The sequence below is a fragment of the Apostichopus japonicus genome, chromosome 5, assembly GCF_037975245.1.
Source record: "Apostichopus japonicus isolate 1M-3 chromosome 5, ASM3797524v1, whole genome shotgun sequence".
In the NCBI taxonomy this organism is placed as follows: Eukaryota; Metazoa; Echinodermata; class Holothuroidea; order Aspidochirotida; family Stichopodidae; genus Apostichopus; species Apostichopus japonicus.
Window position 1 is genome coordinate 14,587,071 of NC_092565.1, and position 20,742 is coordinate 14,607,812.

General features: G+C 36.9%; 1 long non-coding RNA gene across 7 annotated transcripts; it reads right to left on the bottom strand.

Annotated features, from left to right (window-relative positions):
• Positions 1-911: 911 nt before the first annotated feature.
• On the bottom strand, positions 912-19,770 carry LOC139967770 (uncharacterized). Of its 7 annotated transcripts, none has more exons than XR_011793148.1 (8): positions 19,372-19,770; positions 18,565-18,641; positions 16,218-16,378; positions 15,627-15,917; positions 14,848-15,048; positions 14,535-14,739; positions 6,572-6,654; positions 912-4,921 (listed from the first exon to the last, which is right to left on the bottom strand). It is a non-coding gene; the product is annotated as an uncharacterized lncRNA (long non-coding RNA). The 7 variants fall into 7 exon arrangements; XR_011793146.1 differs by having other exon boundaries at positions 18,524-18,641; XR_011793147.1 differs by lacking the exon at positions 18,565-18,641.
• Between the last annotated feature and the right edge of the window lie 972 nt (positions 19,771-20,742).

Sequence of the window (20,742 nt, forward strand, 5' to 3'; positions counted from 1 at the left end):
ACTCTCCCTGGTGGATACTGTTGTACTCGCCCTGGTGGATGCTCTTGTACTCGCTCTCGTGGATACTCTTGTACTCGCTCTCGTCGTCATGGATACATTTGTATTCGTATACACTCCCTCGTACGGGATACCCTCGTACATGTCTTTGAAGCCGACTCTCATGTAGAGGGCTGGGGGGATAACTGGGTTGGATGATCCTCACCCAGAAAGAAAAACGAGGGCCCTCCCGGGAGCTACCCATGCTTATACCGTGTAAATTCTTCATCGTCTCATCGAGAAACCAATGGTCTATAGCAAGGGTAGGAGTCGGGGGGGGGGGGGGCACGTGTCCCCGCTTGCTGTTTTTCCAAAATAGCAAATGTGCCCTACTGGCAAATAAAATGTGCCCCTATATCTTAAGCCTTTGTTAAATTTTAATGTTTTATTTTAATGATTTATTTTTAGTCTGTACATGCTATTTTTAAAATGGCATCCCATATCTTTTTGTAGCACGGTTAACAATAAACAATCTCAATAAATAGTATTGATAGCATACTAACACATCATATATATTTAAGTGATATGGCCGGTGTGTATCGGTTTATAGCATAACGAGTGGTGGTTGTGGAATAAGAAAGTGCCACTCTGATGTTGTGCCCGTGTGACAGGGAATAGTGTCCGGGCGTCTCACGGACACTATTCCACGGGAATTGTGTCCGTAGGACAACTTTCTCGGGGGGAATTGTGTCCGGCGGACAGTATTATCTGTCCGGACGGACACTATTAACTAGGAAAAAACGTCCGTGTGTGGTGATTTTCTGTCCGCGCGGACAGGATGAGAGAATAGCACGGATAAATGTGTCCTACAAGCTCTTCTGCATGGAAACGTAGTGCAAAAACATCAGGACTGCAAGGCTTCTTTGGAGTACGCCTTTTCATCTTAATTGCATTTCTTAATGGCAGGATTTATAGAGGAACTTTAGACCAATTTCACTACATGATGAACGGCTGAAATATATGGTCATTAATGATTTCTTGCATGATACTATTTGGACAGACACAAATGAATGGAAATATCAATTTAATTTAAAATTTATTGCAAATTTGATTCTCCTTCATGTTCTCTGCTGCATAAGATAAATACATTTCTATAAAATGACAAAAGTGCTGCAAGACTCGTGCAACATCCTACGTCTATTGTGACATAGAACAACTGTATCTGTTTCTTTATTTTTAGTACAAGCTGTTTCAAATACTTTGTTTTATAAAAAATCATCCGATTTCCCTTTTACTTTTAATACTAATGCTTGACAACCATTGACAATAACAGATAGCCTCACATCTAGTAACTTTTGAAATCTTGGGGATCTCAAGACAAAATGACATTCAAATGGAAAAAAAGGTTACATAAATCAAAGTAAACCATGCTTTGGCGTCCACAGTTGTAGCCTAGCAGTATTTGTTGGTCAGGCAATCAATTCAAGGTAGACTACTGTTAATCCAATTATCGACAGGCTGTGAATGTGAACTATGGTGAAAATACTTGGGAATTCCTTTTCATGTGATATATTTTAAGATTGGGCAATGCCTAGCTGGTTGGAAATGGTACTTGGGAAGCAATATAAAATCATATGGTATAGGAGCAGAGGGTTTGTGTAAGGTGTTTTCGTGTGTTCATGACATGTCAACGACCGAATCATGATATATTGCCTGCACAGTCAGGCAGTGCATTATTCATTAGAAGGTATTTCCAAACGAATATCTCACCATGCACAACTGGTATTGATAAACACCAAAAACGTTTATTGCTACGATGTATTGTTAATGGACATAAAGGCCTCTAAGCTATATCATTTATTTTCAACAAAAATCAGCTGAAAGTATGTTGCATTGGCTTCAAATATGCCAGATACTAAAATATGGTCACCTATGGTCAAAATTATTAAACTGTTTTTGTACCACCTGTAGGAAATTTACCTCACTGGGACATTCTGTCCTTTTGCATGTTCTTTTAAAATGTCTGAGAAAAATTTGGAGATTATAAAGACCTCAAGGAAAGTACTTCTTGATGTCACAATACAACTTTGTGGCCTATACAGACTACCTTCAAATGACATGCTGCTGGTCACACTAAGTATCAGGCTTAATATAAATACTGGGAAAGGAGGCTGTGTGAGAACCAGTTCTACTACACTCAGATTGTTTAGTGTTAGTCAAAGTATCTCAATGACTATTGTTCAAATGTTGGAAAAGAAAAAAAAATGAATTAGGGCTAATTGGGAAATGCAAGCTGAAGCCAGTGAAATCATATTTGTACACAATTCAGACAACTTGGTATCAGTTAACATTTCTCTTGCTTTTGTCTACATATTTGGCCCACCTTTTCCTTTGATATTAAATATTCTTTGCACTAAAAGTTTGGTCTTGACACAGTCAACAGTATAATCACTTGAATCCTTTACTGGGGAGCATCCAAGGCCAGTCAACACTGAAAATAAAAATACACATATATACACATACATACATATACATATGTACACATATACAAACATATACACACATACATACACACATACACACATATATATATATATATATATATATATATATATATATATATATATATATATATATATATATATATATATATATATATATATATATATACAAAACGTACAAGTGCAGCTGTCTACAATAAATTATCCAGATAACCATTTTGTAAATAAATAGCAGCACGATAAATAAAACTATTTCTATACACATTAATTCTGAATTTTGGTGTTATTGCTTTGTTTCTCAGATTATACCTAGTAGTTTCTCGAAGTAGAGAGTTCAGTTCGGTTTGCAAAGAATGTCTGTCATTTCTCTGTATGCAATTTACACTTCTAATGAACTCATTTTTAGCAGCATTGTTTACAGTACTCATAAGAAAGTTAAAATCTATATTAAAAATTTTAGAACAATACTTTAAAAAAAATTCTCTTATTATCTTTAATTCGTAAAAAGTGATACCAAGCAGAAACAGCATATATTAGGTGTGGTAAGATATTGGCAGTAAAAACTCTTTTCCTAACATCAACATGAAAATATGGAACTATATACGATAGAGTTGAGACTATGAAGTACACCCGCTTAAGTATTCTGCTTATATGACCACTGACACTTAGTTTGTCATCAATACAAACACCTAGATATACTGTATGATGAGTGCGTTATACTTCTGCAACTTTAATTGAGATTTTAGTTAACTTACATGATACAAGACCTTTTCTACGAAAACGCTTATTCAGTTGCAACAACTACATAATGCATCACAGATAAAGAAACTATATCCCAGTTGTTACTTGCCTTGATATACTTGAATGGCATATGAGGACAGCTGTCAAGTAGCATCTATGCATAAACCAGGCTGTGGTTTCTATGATCCAACATGAGTATTTTCATATGAATGGGACATACTGACACACTTGATCTTAGTAATACAGCAAGAAGTGACAAACAGTATATTCACAATGACAGATGCTGACACAAATGACCACTGATAGCCTGCTTGTACTCACTCAATGTGATACATACTACAGTAAATATGAGATTTCTTCCAGCTTCCTCATCTTGAGATATCAAGTTTTAAAGGTTTACAAAATTTGACCACTGTTAATCTCCACAATAACAAAGGCCTCTTTTAGCCATGTGGTATACTTACAGACTAAATATGGTATCTGTTCAGCTTCCTTTCTTGAACTTATAATTTACAAGGTTTTCACAACTTGAACCCTGTTTACCCCTTGACATCCACCCCAAAAATATAGGATATAATCAATATGATTCACATACATACCAAATCTTACATTTTCCAAGCTTCCTTTCTTTTTACCTGAAGAAAGACGAACTAACTGCCATTTACTGTCCTGGATGTGACACATGAGTTTATAGATTACAACTACCAATAGAACAACTTAATTTCTATGTGTGGTAAAATATATGCTTGTTATGTGAGACTTTTGTTAGAATTTTGTCACCTTAGAGTCCTTTGAACTTCACAATCAACAAAACAATCCCAGGATTTACTTATACCATCATTCTGACTGGAGTTCTCTGGGAACATTGCTCTTGATTCAACCTTACAATGACATTACTTATGCATTATAAGATAATAGAAATACTAATTCTATTCAGTATACTAATTGTGTGCATATTTTTCTCCTTGCCAGGGGGAGAAAAACAGACCCTTTGATATATATGGAGGGGGAGGAAGTGTGTGTGTGAGGGGGGGGGGGGGAAGTTTTGAATTGAATTGAAACCAATCTAGTGTGGTTTGAACAGAGGGAATGTGTGAATTAAATATTGCTTAATATAAGGACACTTATTGCCGGTTCCAAAAAGTGATCTGACAGCATTTATGCTTTGTTTTTCTTGTTGCTTGTTGTTTTTAATCTAACTTGCACATATAAACATACTTAAACTTCAAGCAGGATTTTTTTTCTGGAATTGTCTATCAGTGGGGGTGGGGGGACAAACAATAACGATATGCATGAAAGAAAGAAACCTTTTTATCGTAAATTATCAAGTTCTTGTCTTAACCACTGGTTGTTATACTCAAACACCTGATTATCTCCAACCTCATCATATTCAGCTTGGATAGCCTCCCTTCATATCCTGGTGAAATGCTCTGACCCTTGGCACCAACCTATACCTATACATAAAAGTTTAAAATTATTGACTAAATAGAGAAGTTTATAAGTATTCACATTCAAGCTAAAAAATGCATGTTTACACCACATATCATATTGAAAAGATAATTGTGCATCAGGATCATTACTTTGGTAAGCTTTTGCCCAGTTGACTACAGGCTGCTTCAGCTTCTGTTTCGGTGCAACCTGTGACAAGGTGGTAGAGATGGTCCACAGCATGAGAGACAAGAACGTCATTGAGGTAATTCAGCCTGCAGAAAAGGACGCATGAATAGTAAGCATTGCTTCAAAGTTACAGAAATTAAATAGAAAGTAAATATTACTGTGAAAACATGATTTCAGCAATCATTACGAATGGGTACTTCAAATTAATGTATGTTGCAGCATTCGGTAATAACAAGGTGAAGCATTCAGACTAGCAATATTGTTTATTGCCACAAATGCAGATCTGATCCTCCATGAGCATGCGAGCATTCAGACTGATCCCCCAATTGTGGGTCTGATCCACCGTGAGCATGTATGCAGTATATTCAGACTAGCATGTCGTTCGCCCTTGTGGGTCTGATCCTCCTTAACCATGCAATAATTTATACCATCGGATGTTGATCACCCAAATTGTAGGGTCTGATCATCCTTGAGCATGCGAGAATGCAAACTATAGCAAGTTGATCGCCCTTGTAGGTCTCGTCCTACTTGAGCATGTGAGATTCAGACTAGCAAGTTGATCACCTCATTTGTGGGGTCTGCTTGATCCTCCTTAAGCATGCGATTATTCAGAGTATAGCAACTTGAATCCCCAAATGTGGGATCTGATCCTCCTTGAGCATGCGAGCATTCAGATATACAGTATGGCAAGTTGATAGCCTATTGAAGTCTGTACGCATATGGCATGCCATGTGGGACAAACACCGCATAATATATCCGCGTATTAATTGGAATACATACGCGTATTAATTGTACATGTGTAAAGTTTCGCTTTTTGAAGCGATCTCGCGAGCCCGCCAAAACATTTATCGTTGGTATATGTACACAGCAAGAGCGGAAATATTTTTTCGTGAATATTCTAATTAATCAGTGCATATATTGGATTTAATCCCCATATGTATTTTATTTAATACATGTATATATTCGAATTAATACGTGTATATACTCGAATTAATATGTGTATATATTCGAATTAATACGTGTATATATTTGAATTAATACGTGTATATATATTAGAATTAATACGCGGATATATTTAAGCCATATGATTGGCTAATAATATATACGCGTATATATTCCAATTAATACGCGTATAAATTCCAATTAATACGCGGATATATTATGCAGTGTTTGTCCCACATGGCTTGCCATATACGCATTCCTGTGTATTGTATCAAGGCCAAGCTTAGAGTGAGATCTGATCAAGTGTGACCTATTTGCAGCACTAAGGTCACGTCTTGACGTAAGTCAGTGTTAGATTCAAATTTTCTGGCAGGACAGGCCAACAGTTCAAGCACTCAATCACAGAAAGTAAAATTCATGACAAGGCAAGGCTTAGGGCGATAAACTTACAAACAATGATATGACCAGAAGGACTGGATCCCATTTTTCAATAAAAAGTTCCTTTAAATGCAGTGCTTAACCATTGAAAGTATACATATCATTTCTATATAGCACAACAAAAGTTTGCAACAAGTAGCGAAACATCTAAAAGCGTTTGGCCGAGCGATGATGATAGGTAACAAGTAGAGCACATTTATCATTAATATTAATCAATATTTGTTTCTGCTTGAATTTTGAGAGTTGCTTAAGCACTACAAAATTTTGCTTGTAACTGCCAATGTATACCACTGAGGTTGGTATCAGTAACTGCATGATTATAGAGTGCATATAATCCCACTTTATTTAACACTTACTGTACTTCAAACTTTTTGAGTTTCTTCAATTGGTCATACAACTGCTTCGTGGAACTTGAAGAAAAACTGTTGCAAACAGATCTCTGTTGAATCAAAGCAAAGAACACAATCATAGCACACTGGAAACTTACTTAACCATGAATTGTAAAAATAGGCCTTACGAAAATATTTTGAAAAACTTGCCACTTGGCCAGTGTAAGGGATTCCCTCTCTCCTTCAGCTATCATAGCACAGAAAATTCCTTGGGAATATTATTATAATATTACTCATATTACTAGCAATATTGTGAGCAATGCCATGTGCTTCTTTCAAATAGCATTAATTCAATGATGTAACATGAGCTGTTTTTTTTTCCATGAATCTGACATAATTTATAGTTATAGGGTGTACAACTTACTCGATCTTAGTAAAGCAGTGTGATGTGACAAACAATAAATTTGCAATATCACAGACTATCCTGAAATGATGATGACCTCAACAACAGGTTTCTTTTAATAATTGTGATACATCAACATACTAAATATGGCATCTGTCCTTTTGAAATATTGTGTAAAACATGGTTTTCACAATTTGAACCCTCAAACGATCCATTGACCTCGGCCATACACTCTTAAAACACCTGGGTCATATTCATGACCCAAACGCAGGGTCGATGGTCTTATAACCCAATTTGGGTTGTACCATACACTAAGATGACCTAATGCTAAGTCCGAAATTGACTTTCAACAATGAGTCAAAATAATATTGCACTATGATTGGTCAACATTATAGGAATATGAGTGCATCATTTCAGATCAGCCAATTAACGAACACACATTGACCGTCTGATAATATTGGCCCTGCGCGCGCGCCATAGACAACTTGGCTGTAGGACAAGGTTGCTGACAGAGCGAACATGATCAGAAGCACAGATGAATTCGTTTGTGAAAGATAAATTAGTAGAATGGGGCTTGATGGAATGGGCTTATTCATTCCAAGGTATGGTATCATGTGCAAATATCTTTTGTTATATGTAATTAAATTTCAAGAAATGCTGACGTAGCATACGAAGACATAACGTAAGGCTAAGTCGGTGACTGAATTCGTAGTCGTACTAGCCTACGGCCTAACGTTAAGCCATAACATAGGCTAGGCCTAACGTAGGCATGGCCTGTAGACATTACACTATCTGGTTAGGCTAAGTAGTTTCTTTAAAATATTGAGATTATGTATATATGTACGAAACCTCTACTAGGCTTTAGTATCCGGTATACAAATCCACAATCCTGATATGAATATTAGGCCCCTAATGGTTGAAATTGTAAAATATGGAGCTAATTTACAGAAAGTTCTGTCCAAGTTGTTAAACGGACCCGTTTTGCCTAGTCGCTGCCAGTTAGCCTATGTACAAAAAATGCAAAGTTTTCGATAGGACTAAGAAGTAAGATGTCAATATATCCTATAGGGCCTAGGCCTATTACTACCGTTAGGATCGCCCGTGGATAGACCCATGGACTTGCACGGAGACCAAACATTATTCCATATTCTTACATTTGCCGAACTGTATATTTAAAATAAATATGACGATGCACAAAGTTCTGCATAAGTAAGCATTGTTGACGATGCATAATTAAGCATTGTTGTGCCAAGTTTGCTGAGTAAATATGATGAGGCCCCTAGGCTAGGCCTATTTGCGATCATGAGGATGACGGCTAGATTTGGACAGGCTAATGGGGTGTTTTTTTTTGTACACATCGGGGCAGCTACTGTAGTGTGAAGCATTTAGCCTAACATTAGGCCTAGGCCCTACTGCGTATAGTGTTATAGGTCTAACGTTAGATATGGAACAAGCACCTGTGAACAAGAGTTTTTACCAGAATTTTAGGGTTAGGCCTAAATAACAAAAATAGCTTAGTCCTAGTTAAATAGCTAATGTTACATCTGATTAAGCAGTAAGTGTACTAACATACTGTAGCTTATCTGACTTCCGAACGAAAGGCAAAGAAGACCAAAAAAGAGGCAGAACTTGGAATAAATTTACAACAATTTCATTTGAAAATTTCTTGGCAATGAAAATTTTGAATTATCATACAAAATAACATTTAGGCCTAGCCTAGAATGTTATAGGCCTATGCTAGGTCTATTTGGTCAAGATGTGAAAAAACAGCCTGTTTTGCATATATTATGGTGAAAAATAAGTAGGCCTAGCAGATCTTATTTGTTCATATTGCTTTTTGAGCACGTTGCTATACGGTAATATTGGAACGTATTGTTAGGTAGCCTATGTGTATATGCAGTATTCGGGCACCTTATGATACCCTACGATAAATACTTGTATATAAATTCTACAAATTAAGTATGTACAGTTAAGCAGGGGCGGGGGGGGGGGGGGGTGTTGTAACAAGTAAGTAGCACGGGTGCCTGTAATGTGCACTTTTCAGCCAAATTGCTTCAACATTCATTGAAAATATTCAGATTATGATGCCAGCACCAGACAAACCTCAATCTATATAGGGCCTGGCATAATCGTCAGGGTTCGAAATATGTGGTAGTTCAGTAGGCTGTAGCAGAGTAGCCCTAGACAACCAAATATACGTTGGACTACCACAACTGTCAGAACACTTAGTAGCAGTAGTCCGATGGGCTACCAAAATTTCCCAATTTGAAAGCTTTTATCTGTGATAAGTTGTTTTCACCCACACTAACAATGTGTAAATCTTTTCCATAGCAATACTGTATATTGTATATATCATGAATCATCATTGTGTAAAAAATTATACAGGAAAAAATCTTCACAGTCCAAGTCTGGGCACAAAAAATGCTTTCTGTGCAGATTTGTCACATATTTCATCCTTTTTCAGATTAATCTTGACTTTGAAGTCATCAAGCCAAAGTGTGGGGACAAATTGTTCCTGTTATGGACACCTGCACTCGCTAGGAACCTACTGCATTATGCTGACAAGCAAAATGGTTGGTCTTGACACCTGGGGATTGATCAAGACAGCAGTCAACTATCAGGTAACTAAGGTGCAATAACTTAACCCAGGTAAAATGCATGTGAACTGTTTTCATGTGACACTGCCAGTGATGTGTCACTGGGCCCCGGTTGAGCTTCACCTCAGTCAGGGGAAATAATGAAAATGGTGTGTATTTGGAGGAGGGGGTCAGTCAGGGGATTAAGGTGGCCAGTCAGATAACAGAATAGTGTCAAGTATTATGCTTGATTGCCATGTGTCAGTACACAGTGTCTCAGGTCTGGCATGGGCGCAACCCTGCACAGTCAACATAGATGACATCGGATTTGTTATAAGCTACAAATGTTTTCTATTCTCGCATCAGAATTCTGGTAATATTGTCTTGCTTCATCGACGAACATTCATTGGCCTGGCATCCACCCAACTTTGGATCACAATCAGAGATGCTGTTGAGAAATTGGTGGATTTGTAGAGCCGTCAGAGATCCTATCCACACTATATAATGCATAATGTTCCACTGAAAGCCTTTTTGTAACTGATATATCATCATATATTACCACAAATGTGTTAGCTTATAACACAGGCATAATCAGTGACTCTATGAGTGTTAAGTCTGTGAATCTTTCCCCAAGGTTCTTATTTTCCCTCTTTACAGATGATGAAGTATGCAACATTGCACTGCAGTGCATTCCATGCATCCTACTAATTGGCAAAGGAAAACGGGCTACAATTGAAGATGCCCTAACTTCATTTGTGGATTTGCAAAAGGTGAGCTGAAAGCTAAATTTGAAGTAGAAAAATTCCTTTTATCAGATCATCGTCGGTTACAGGTTCATCTAGGAAAATTGACAGACGATACAATTATGGATGAAACAGGCAAAGAGCTTGCCTTCTGTTCTCGAGCAGTGTACATCGATTGGTGAGACAAGACATTCATCAATTACAATCCCACCCTGCTCCTAGAACCACCATTTTATGTTCCCATCTGAAAGACATGAACGATGCATTCAGCCACTTTCCCAAGGGGAATGGTGGAAGGGGACTATCAAAGCATCGGTCACTAATGCTCTGCAGCTGTGCCAATCAAATGCCCGAAGAACCTCACCACCCCCAGAAATTGTGAAAACATTACCCACTAGCAAGTTCTCACACAGACAACTGCACCAGGTTGCATTGTACAAACCCTAAACCAAATTCATTACAGGTAGAGTTGTAACAATGATTCCTCATTCCAGTATACACATGATATATGAATACATGTATATAAATGTGAATGCAGAATATGTTGAGTGTGCAGTGGAAGAGTGTACAATCTAATTCACACCGATCGGATAGGACATTGCGGTATTCCAGGCAGTATGCTGGGATAGTATAATTGTCTTGTTAACTTTTGAACACTGTGTTCATCCAAAATCAATTGTCCAGGGTTCCTCGATGAGCCTCAAATTAACTTACAGAGGCCCGACAATTCTTTATATCTGAATTAGTAAAAAAAAACTTGTTTTCAGTACAATGCATAAAATACCTGGCATCTCTACAACCCTCTATGAAATTGTGGCACTATTCATCACTGAAGTTGTGAATGCTAAATACTGCACATCCTTAATCAAAACAAAGATTGCTTCTATCAATACCCCACCTTCTGGGGAGTACTACAATATATGATCCTTTCTATATGGAAGGCAGTATTTGAATATATCTAAGAAGTTTGCTTCCATAACCTTTTCTTTTTCATTTCAGATTGGAACCAATTTTCTACACTACCTTGAAGGGGTGAAACAAAAGCAACCATTCGTTCTAGCTATTGGAAGCAGCAGGGTTAGCCCGGAACAAACTTACATAATCATAGAGAGAGAAGCCATTCCACAGGAGTCGCTGATTAATGCCATTGATTTATGTTTTAAGTGTTTTCATGTTTTTGATATGGATTATCAGTGGCAATGATACAACTCCTGGCAGTTCCTCCAGACTGTTGTATACGACATTGATGTACCTGGGAAAATTTCATTATCAGTTGTGTCATTGAAGACATATTTGAAAATCAAAATGAAGTAGGGCTGAAAATGTTCATACCTGGGTCCCATATTCATGCTTCAACAAGAACTTTCAACAAAGTTGAAACAATAGTCGCACAGTGCAACACTAGAATTAACTTGTCAATCGATTCAACTGTCCATTACAATTCCTTTTTACATTACAGTTGAAAGAATTTGGACACAATTTTGTTCAATGCCGAGCAACCTTTATGATCATCTGAAGTTGTGTGATTTTAGTTGAAATCTCAACTGTTAGTTGAATCACGTTTATGGGACCAAGGCATACTTGCCTCATATACAAAGCAAAGATATTTTTGTATTCTAAGAAGAATTGGCAAAACGTTTTCAGCCTGTATGATCATATTTGTTTTCATCTCATAAATTCCAGTTCCAAAGTTGCAGCTCACAAATTGTTTTGCTGTCATGAAATTTTAGAAGGAAATTATATGGATTGTCCCAGTTATCTGCTCTAAATAAATTTCTTGGACTATTTTCAATTGAACGGCTCTTGGAATGCAGAAATCTGCGTATCCATTCTACACATATTTACATATTTACCTGTGCTGGGTTATGTACAACAGCAGTATAAATATTACACATAATATTTGGACTCATTACTTATAGGCTTGCCGCCGTTTAATGAAAGCCATGGATAAGTGTTAAAAGGGGGGGGGGGGGGAATCTTTCTTTACGAGGCCTAATAATAGTGAACATTTTCAAGCCTGACCATCCATCACCCCATCTTTTAAAAATGTGGCAACCATGTTTTGATTGTCATTTTCTTCTTTTGTTATTACATCTTAAGTAAGGCAAATACCTCCCCATGCGAGCTAGTCTATGCTTTAGCTGATAACTATCACTATGAAGACACACACATGTCTAGCTAGAAAGTGTTCGTTCATACATTCAGCAAATTGTATTTTATCCAAACAAGTCTAATAAAATGTTGAAATTGTTTATGTAAAAATTGCAATGGGGTAAAAAAAATATTAAATCATTGGTAATGCTACAAACAATTCCTTCCTTTAGATCTTGTACTATGGTACCATGTTAATGAAACATTCAGTTTTGTTGCAATTTTACATTTCAGTTCACTTTCTTTGAAGGAGTTATATCAATAAATTGCTCTGTCAAATGAAGCCTTTTGTATTTATGTATTTTTTCCTATAAGAGTCAAGCTGACCCAAATTTGGTTGATTTTCCATAATAACCCTTGCCTGGGTCAATATTTACCAATATTTCTGGGTCAAATTTTCAACCCATAAATTGGGTCACTTATTCTGACCTTATTTTCTGGGTCAGTTTGACCCAAATGTGTTAGGTTCCCTCCTGACTTTCATTTGGGTCAAAAAGTGACCCAATTTGGGTCAATTTTAACCCAAGTGTTTTTAGAGTGTAGGCGTACGAGGCGGGGGGGGGGGGGGGCAGTTTTAAAAAACAAATTTCCAGAGGACAAGAAATTCAGGCAAAAGTCCTGAAAAATTCGGGCAGCCTATGAGGAGAAACTATATATATATATATATATATATATATATATATATATATATATATATATATATATATATATATATATATATATATATATATATATATATATATCTATATATATATCTATATATATATATCTATATATATATCTATATATATATATATATATAGATATATAGATATATATGCAGTAGCTTGCCCAAACGTTTTTCAATTTTTTGCCCGACAATTCATTGATTTTCTTTATTTAGCATCATGATGCCCGAATATTTCCGTGTAACACCACCGTAAGCGCAGCTCACCTGGGCTACCACGCTTTTTGCACGATCAATTTTTTTTCTAACTAGTCAACTGTATACCTGGACATCTCCGACATGAGTGTATATAAGAAACATTTTCTTTTTGATGGAATGGATGGTGGGGGGGGGGGGGGGAGGAGTGCCTACAAGCCTAGAAGTACAGGTTTATCACATTCTTTGTTACATTTTATACTGTTTTGTGAGACAAATTGCAGTCTCACCCGACATAGCGACATTATCCCGCCTACGTGTCGTTGAACAATGAATGTTTTTCTGGAGGTAGCTGAGTACTGTGTTATTATAATAAATACGGTAACTAAATATGAGCTTAAAAATATACTGTCCTATTTTTCCTCTTCAAAGTGATGTAACCATTTTTTCTTCTTCTAATTTGCCAAATTTTTGTGGGGAAGTGTAAATTTCTAAAATGTGAGATTATAAAAGAAAGAATGTTTATATGCAACTTGCAAGGCCTCAGATGTGCCGTTCCCAAAAATGTTCCTGTACGCTACGCGCCAACCGATGGTGGCGCGCCGCTTAGATAGTGTCACGGGAACTTTCGGACACAAAACTTTCTGCCCCCCAAACTAAAATGGTCCCGTACCCCTATGACCTCGGCCCACAACATTAGGCTTCTGACCCAAATGACCTTTGACCTCAAACAATACAAAACCCTTCTTGTACTCAACAATGTACTCTTTTGCACAAACTATGGGATCAATCTAAGCTTCGATTCTTGAGATATCGTGTTTACAATGTGGGCGGTACACACACGCCAGCATGAATGAATAGGTTACAATTATTATCAAAGCCAGGAAAGCTGCTCTTCAGAAGTTGAACATTATATTGCAGAGTTTCAAACTGACATCACATAAAATTATCTTCTCGAAACTAAAACAAATGAAATTTAATTTCTGAAAACAATTGTCAGGAAACTGAAGTTTTCTTCTAATTAACTTATTCCTGTCTTTATTATTGTTGAATGGTTAATTTTTTAGGCCATTAAGTCGAAACTGATTTATTGTGTGAAGACCGCTACAGTCCTTTACCCTCACATAAGCCAGCAAATACTCAGAACTGATTAAGTTGCTGATTATTTTTAAGGAAATTCTGGAGGAATCATGCCAATCCTCCTCCTCCCCCACCCCCCCCCAAAAAAAAACAAAATACTGCAAAGAAATCTTACTTGTGCAAAATTCTTTAAGTAGAATTAAATTGAATTTCTTCTTCTGAGGAAGGCCTGTGGTACTGTTCATAAGTGTGTACAGTCCTTTCTCATTGACAGCCTTCACTTCATACGGCCCAATTAGCCGAGAGTTTTCAAGCTTCCCTCCTATTCGGGCATCCTTTCTAGCATTCCGTACGAGAACACTGGAACCAACTTCGAAGCTCTGAATAAAATAAAATCCAGCAGATATACGTTAACATCATAATACAATGCATATGTTGCCATTCATTTAACTACAACTTCAATGTACAACATAGCATTATATAATTACCTTTTTTGGTGCCTATTATCCAAATTCTTTTTTTGCCGTTCTTGGGCTTTGCCAATATTTTCTTTCACAACACCTTTGATTATGTCCCACGACTGTGACATGAGTTGAAAAACCCTCTCCCGCTGTGCATCGCTGCAGTCTGTACTTAGGAGCTTCTGGTTGGACAATGGAGTCTTCAATGTCGACTGGTAGCATTGCTCTCTGGATATATGAAGATAAATTAACAATCAATTATTCACAACACTTTGTTGACTGAAGAATAAATAAATTATTATATATTTTATTTTCACTATTAAGACCATTGAACCAGAAATTTGAGTCACATCACATACTCAAACCAGCACAAATATAAAACCCTTATATATATTCTGTGCTGTTATACGTCCAACTTGCATACCAGCCAATTATGATAAATATATAGTATATGAAAAACAAAACCAATGTCAGTGGCATTAATTGAATGTATCTTTTAAATTAATGGGCATGCATTTACAGTTTAATGAATGTTCATATTTTGTACTTGCTGCAGAGTGTACCATATACAGGGTTAATATTTATTTGTTTAGATATTGTAACTTAAATTGGGTTATTGATGGTCCTCTATTTAGCGGTTTTTCCCAGGACCTGAGATGTGTCAAATTAGATTTTATCATACAGAGGACTGGTGTAGCTATGCAAGATTTGTCCAAACTCTCTTATCCCTGATTGCTTTTCTCTGTATATGGCCTTAGCAAATGTAAATCTCTATTCAGCAATGTTAGGTTTAAATTATTACAAACCTTCCAAACATCACAGCAAAAGGTGAAAGACCTATTGAACCATGTTTGGCTGTATGGTACCCCATGAGAATTGAAGACAGCATTTCATCTTAGTCATCTTGGTTTTCATTGACAACCTTGATGAGTGACCTTTGCAGAGTTTGGTTGAATATTTCATCAAGCCCATTGGTATGTGGGTGGTAGCTAGAGGATTCTCTGTGTTACACCCCTATCATGTCAAACAGGGACTTGTTCAGAGCATTAACCAATTCTCCTCTCTGGTCTGAGATGACAATTTTCATGCACCCAAATCTAAATAAATGGAAACATTTAAATGACTATTGTTAAAGTATTGATTACGAGTAATGTAATGAACTACTGGCATCTGCAGAATGGCTGCATGGTTTAATCAGGAAATCATTTCAGCACTGATTTAAAAAAAAAAATAAGTTAAAAGCACTGACCATATCCCACTAACATTTTATTGACATTAACTTAAAAAACAACTTCTATAAATTCCTGTAACCATATGGCCGCTTTCTGGGTCACAGTTAAAACAGTGCAAATGCAGGTCTGCGTAACTAATTCCATGTAAAGAAGATGGATATTTACCTGGCCATGGTTTCAAACAGAAAGTTTGCAACAGTTTTTGCTGTTTTGTTTCTTACAGCAACAGCCTCTGGCCATTTTGAAAAATAGTCACATAGGGCTTATATGATGTACTTATTTCCATTGATGGTCTCTGGAAGGGGTCCAATCATATCCACACCCATCTAAAAAAAGAAGTAAAATGGCATTCAGAACCATACACAATCTAATCATACAACTGATGATCAAGTGATTTATATCTGAGTTTTGTAAAATGCTAAACATTCAATTGTTTTTATTTTTTTTATTGTAACTCACACTGGAAGACTCTGTTACCAATTTTTTTCTTCATTACCAAACCTATTACTTACTGACTTGTCAAACCCAACTGTTATATGGAAGTCCGATGGGAAATCTCTAAAGTGAGATGCAACTCACATGCAGTGATCTAGCTGACAATCTAGCTGGTAATTGTCACTAGGGACTATCATAGGCCTGGTAACTATTTTCATCACCTTTGAATGTGGGGTGGGGGGGGGGACAGATGTATAAGTACCTGGATGAGTGATTGATAGTTAGTCAGAAAATTGCCTTGGAAAATGTCAGTGAGATGACAGGGTTACACCTAACTGATGTAGGAAGCATACATTGGTACAACCATGAAGTTTACCTCCATCGTACAACCTGTACTTTGGTATATATATATATTGTAAGCATTTAGAAATGTTAGAAATTAATCTTTGAAGGGAATTTGCAGATTTTTTTATATTAATGACAGAAATTCACACTGTAGAGTTACAGTATGGAAGGAAAGACTTCTTGGTTATTAACCAAGTAGCAAATTTTACTTTTTACTTAAATAGATGTTGAAATAAGCATATGGGTTCATTGGGGATGAATTTTGGACAAAAGGATATGGCTTTGTTGGTACTTTAGTTATGAACTGCATATGAATGTACTACCTAGGACATTTTCTCGGATACCAATTATGACAACAATTCAACTACTGAACTCTGTTATGTTCATGTGTCATTCTTGCTTCATATCACAATTCAGTTTTCTTTTCATTTTGAAATTTATATCAGATAATTATGAAGTCCTATGTAAAGGTTTTCCTGTTGCTTTAATTATACGCAGCTAAAAAAAAAAAAAAAACATGTGTTCTTAGCGGAATTTGTGTTATGGCTGCAGTACATGAAAATTCGCGACGGTACTGCAAGTCATTAAGTCTACTGAATGTACCACCATCATGATCATCTTTAATATATGCTTAGTAAATTATAACTTTAAGAACAAATGAATGAGCTAGATCTTTCATTCTCTGGACAATCTCCACACATACTCCTTATACTCTTGCACTGGCCAACAAAGGGATGCAAACTTTAAGCATCGGTTGATAACTTGATATGCATATGGTGAATGACTTTGCAGTTACAATCATGCAAACAAATATTGCTTTTAGATGACAAAAAACAAAGTGATTTAGTGATAACTGTGCTGCTTGTGAACAGTATTTTCGACCCAGGCCTAGCATTTATAAGCTGAACGCATAAGGTGGTCCATATGTATTCCATTGACATGTAAGGCCTATGAGCTAGGATAGGTATTTGAAGAAAAAATACATGTTACACAACTTCCATTGCAGATTCCATCAAAATCAGGTGTACATGTGCCTCCTGCTGAAATGCCGATGAAAATAATACTTAGGTGGTGAAATTGTCACCACTCGTGTCCTACAAGGACTCTTACAGAAATAGAAATGAATATTGATTTAGCCACCTTCTCAGATCCCTTTCTTTCAAATTAGGGTCTTATACCAAAATACTCCTATCATTTGGTCAAATAAGTTCATGATAACATGTGGGATAAAACGAAAGCAAATTGTTGTGCATTTTTATTTTCTCTTTTTTCAATTGTTTTTCTCAACACCCAGCTATCCTCCTGAATAGAAATTTATTCACCCACCCTAAAATTTGTCAAAGAGATTACACTAGGCCTATATTAGTTTTTAGGTCCATTCTGGTCACTATTTTAGCAATACTACAGTATATCACCAAGCAGTGTCTTCATGTGATAATACATTGCAAATTTAATATAAATGATATAAACTTGGTTTAACCATGGAGCTATAATCCCAGGTTTATAGCTCCATGGTTTAACCTGCACTAATTTAATTGCAACATTGTTTTGTGCATATATTAACAACCTTAATTACTGTGGTAGAATGTTTAATGAATATTCATGCCATAACCATGTACATGTTTGCATAATTAAAATATCACCAGCAAAAAGACCCATTAAATCGTACATTATTAGCCAACACAGCTAACCTTCTGACAATGAAGTGATGGGCAGGTGGCCAACTGATTACCTATAGCATATATTCGACCTGCTGCAGTGTCTGTGCACATCCCGGCACCAATGTATTAAAAAAATATGGGAAAACCTCTAAAAAGAAAGAGATAATAAAGTAACACTCATTAATTCAATTGATCCTCCAAAATGGACAAGACAGGGACCCCCCCCCCTCTCCCTTGCTACCTTGTGTTTTAACTAGTAAGAGGACTAATCCCAGGACATATCTTTCAGAAAATCTGAAAAGTCCTATCCTGAAGATTTCTTTTTGTTTGTTACCTAGCAATTTCAAACACATAATCATTATTGAAATTAAAAGCTTGTATACTCATGGTAGCATGGGTACACACTACACAGCTGATATGTAACTGACAGCTGATCCGGAAGATTTGGAAGGTACCACAGTAACATAAATTATACCAAGTAGGCTTTATTTCAGAGATTGCCAATCGGAGTGGCTTAAATTTGAATAAAGCAAATTATTTGCAAATAGGGTTAACTCTCGAAATCCTACTCCTAGGCTACAGCAGGCTAGCCTATAGTAGCCTAATACTATTCGTGTCTTGCCGACTAATTATGCATCACGATATTCTCTAACACTAATAAAGTTTAGACTTTTCAGTTCTACTCTTAGGTGATTACAAATAATAAAATATACCTATAATCTGCAAGGCCCAAATGGCCAATGCACTTAGTTCAAGTTATATGCATATCTATGGAATCATTTTGGCCTGACTTTGGAATCCGTACCATATGAATTTTTTTTTCTTCAGTGGAAATAATTCCTAAAAGTTTTATACAAATAAACAAATAATACACTTACCGCCAAACCCTTCTTGTAAGCTTTAATTTTCTGGGCTTTGGCCAAGGGCCTATCTTCGTTGCCATGTGGGCTGACGTAAACTAGATCGGCATCTCCCGTCAGTCTAAAGCTCTTCGATCTTCCCCTTATCGATCTTTCTAGATTTAACGTAGACTTTTCTGGGTACAGTCCCGACGGAAGATATTTTCCAATGATAATGTAGGCCTACTCGTCATCGGTACCCACCTCAGGAGAAGTCATCTTGTAATATCAGATCGGGCTAATTAAGCTAACGGTCTCAACTCTTAATGCAATTACTGTGCGTGCAAATATTCAACTACTAAGAAATTTTGGGCCTGCGACATGTAACGTTAACGACGTAGACACATTCGGCTTACTTCACTGAGTAAACAGCAGTATACATTTGGCCAGGTCGATAACGCGGAAACGCGGAAACCGCGGAAACCGCGGAAATCGAAAAACCGGGTTCAATATCAACGGTTTCCGCGGTTTCCGCGTTATCGACCTTGCTATATAGTAAGGTCGAAAACGCGGAAACCGCAGAAACGAGAGGAATTTGTCAAGGGAGGGTGACGAAGTCTTTTGGGCGCATTTCAGCCTATATTCGCCAAAAAGGGGTGCGGGTTTAAAGCTAGTAAATGTAGGTCGAAAACGCGGAAATCGTACTTTACAATGGATGAGTTAGATTATTTTGTCAAGGGAGGGTAGTGTAGGTCGAAAACGCGGAAATGTTTTTTTTTTTTACAATGGCGAAACTAGATGATTTTGTCAAGAGAGGGTGAAAAAAATTTTGAGCGCATTTCAGCCAGTATGCGCCAGGAGGGGTGGGGATAGAAGATTTTGTTTCACTAAATGCCGGTCGAAAACGCGGAAATGTTTTTTTACACAATGAATGGCGAAACTAGAGAATTTTTCAAGGCGGAAGGTTAAGAGTTTTCGGCGCATTTCAGTCAATATGCGCCAGGAAGGTGAGGGGTTGTAGGCTGTTTTTTTTACTAAATGGAGGTCGAAAACGCTGAAATGTTTTTAGCAAAGGCGGAACTAGAGGAGTTTGCTAAGGGAGGGAAAAGAAGGGTTTTGGCTGGCGCATTTCAGCCAAAATGCCAGGAAGGGGGTGAGGAAGGATGTTGAGGCTTTTTCACTTAATGCAGGTCGAAAACGCGGAAAAAGTGTTTGCCAATATGCGCAAGGATGGAGTGGGGGTATGAGACTTTTTTCAGTTAGTGTAGGTCGAAAACGCGGAAAAAAATTTTTCACAACATTTTTCACAACTAGATGATTTTGTTAAGACAGGGTGAAAAGGTGTTTTGGGCGCATTTTAGCAAATAGGCGCCAAAAAGGGGTGAGGTTGAAGTCTTTTCACTAAAGGCA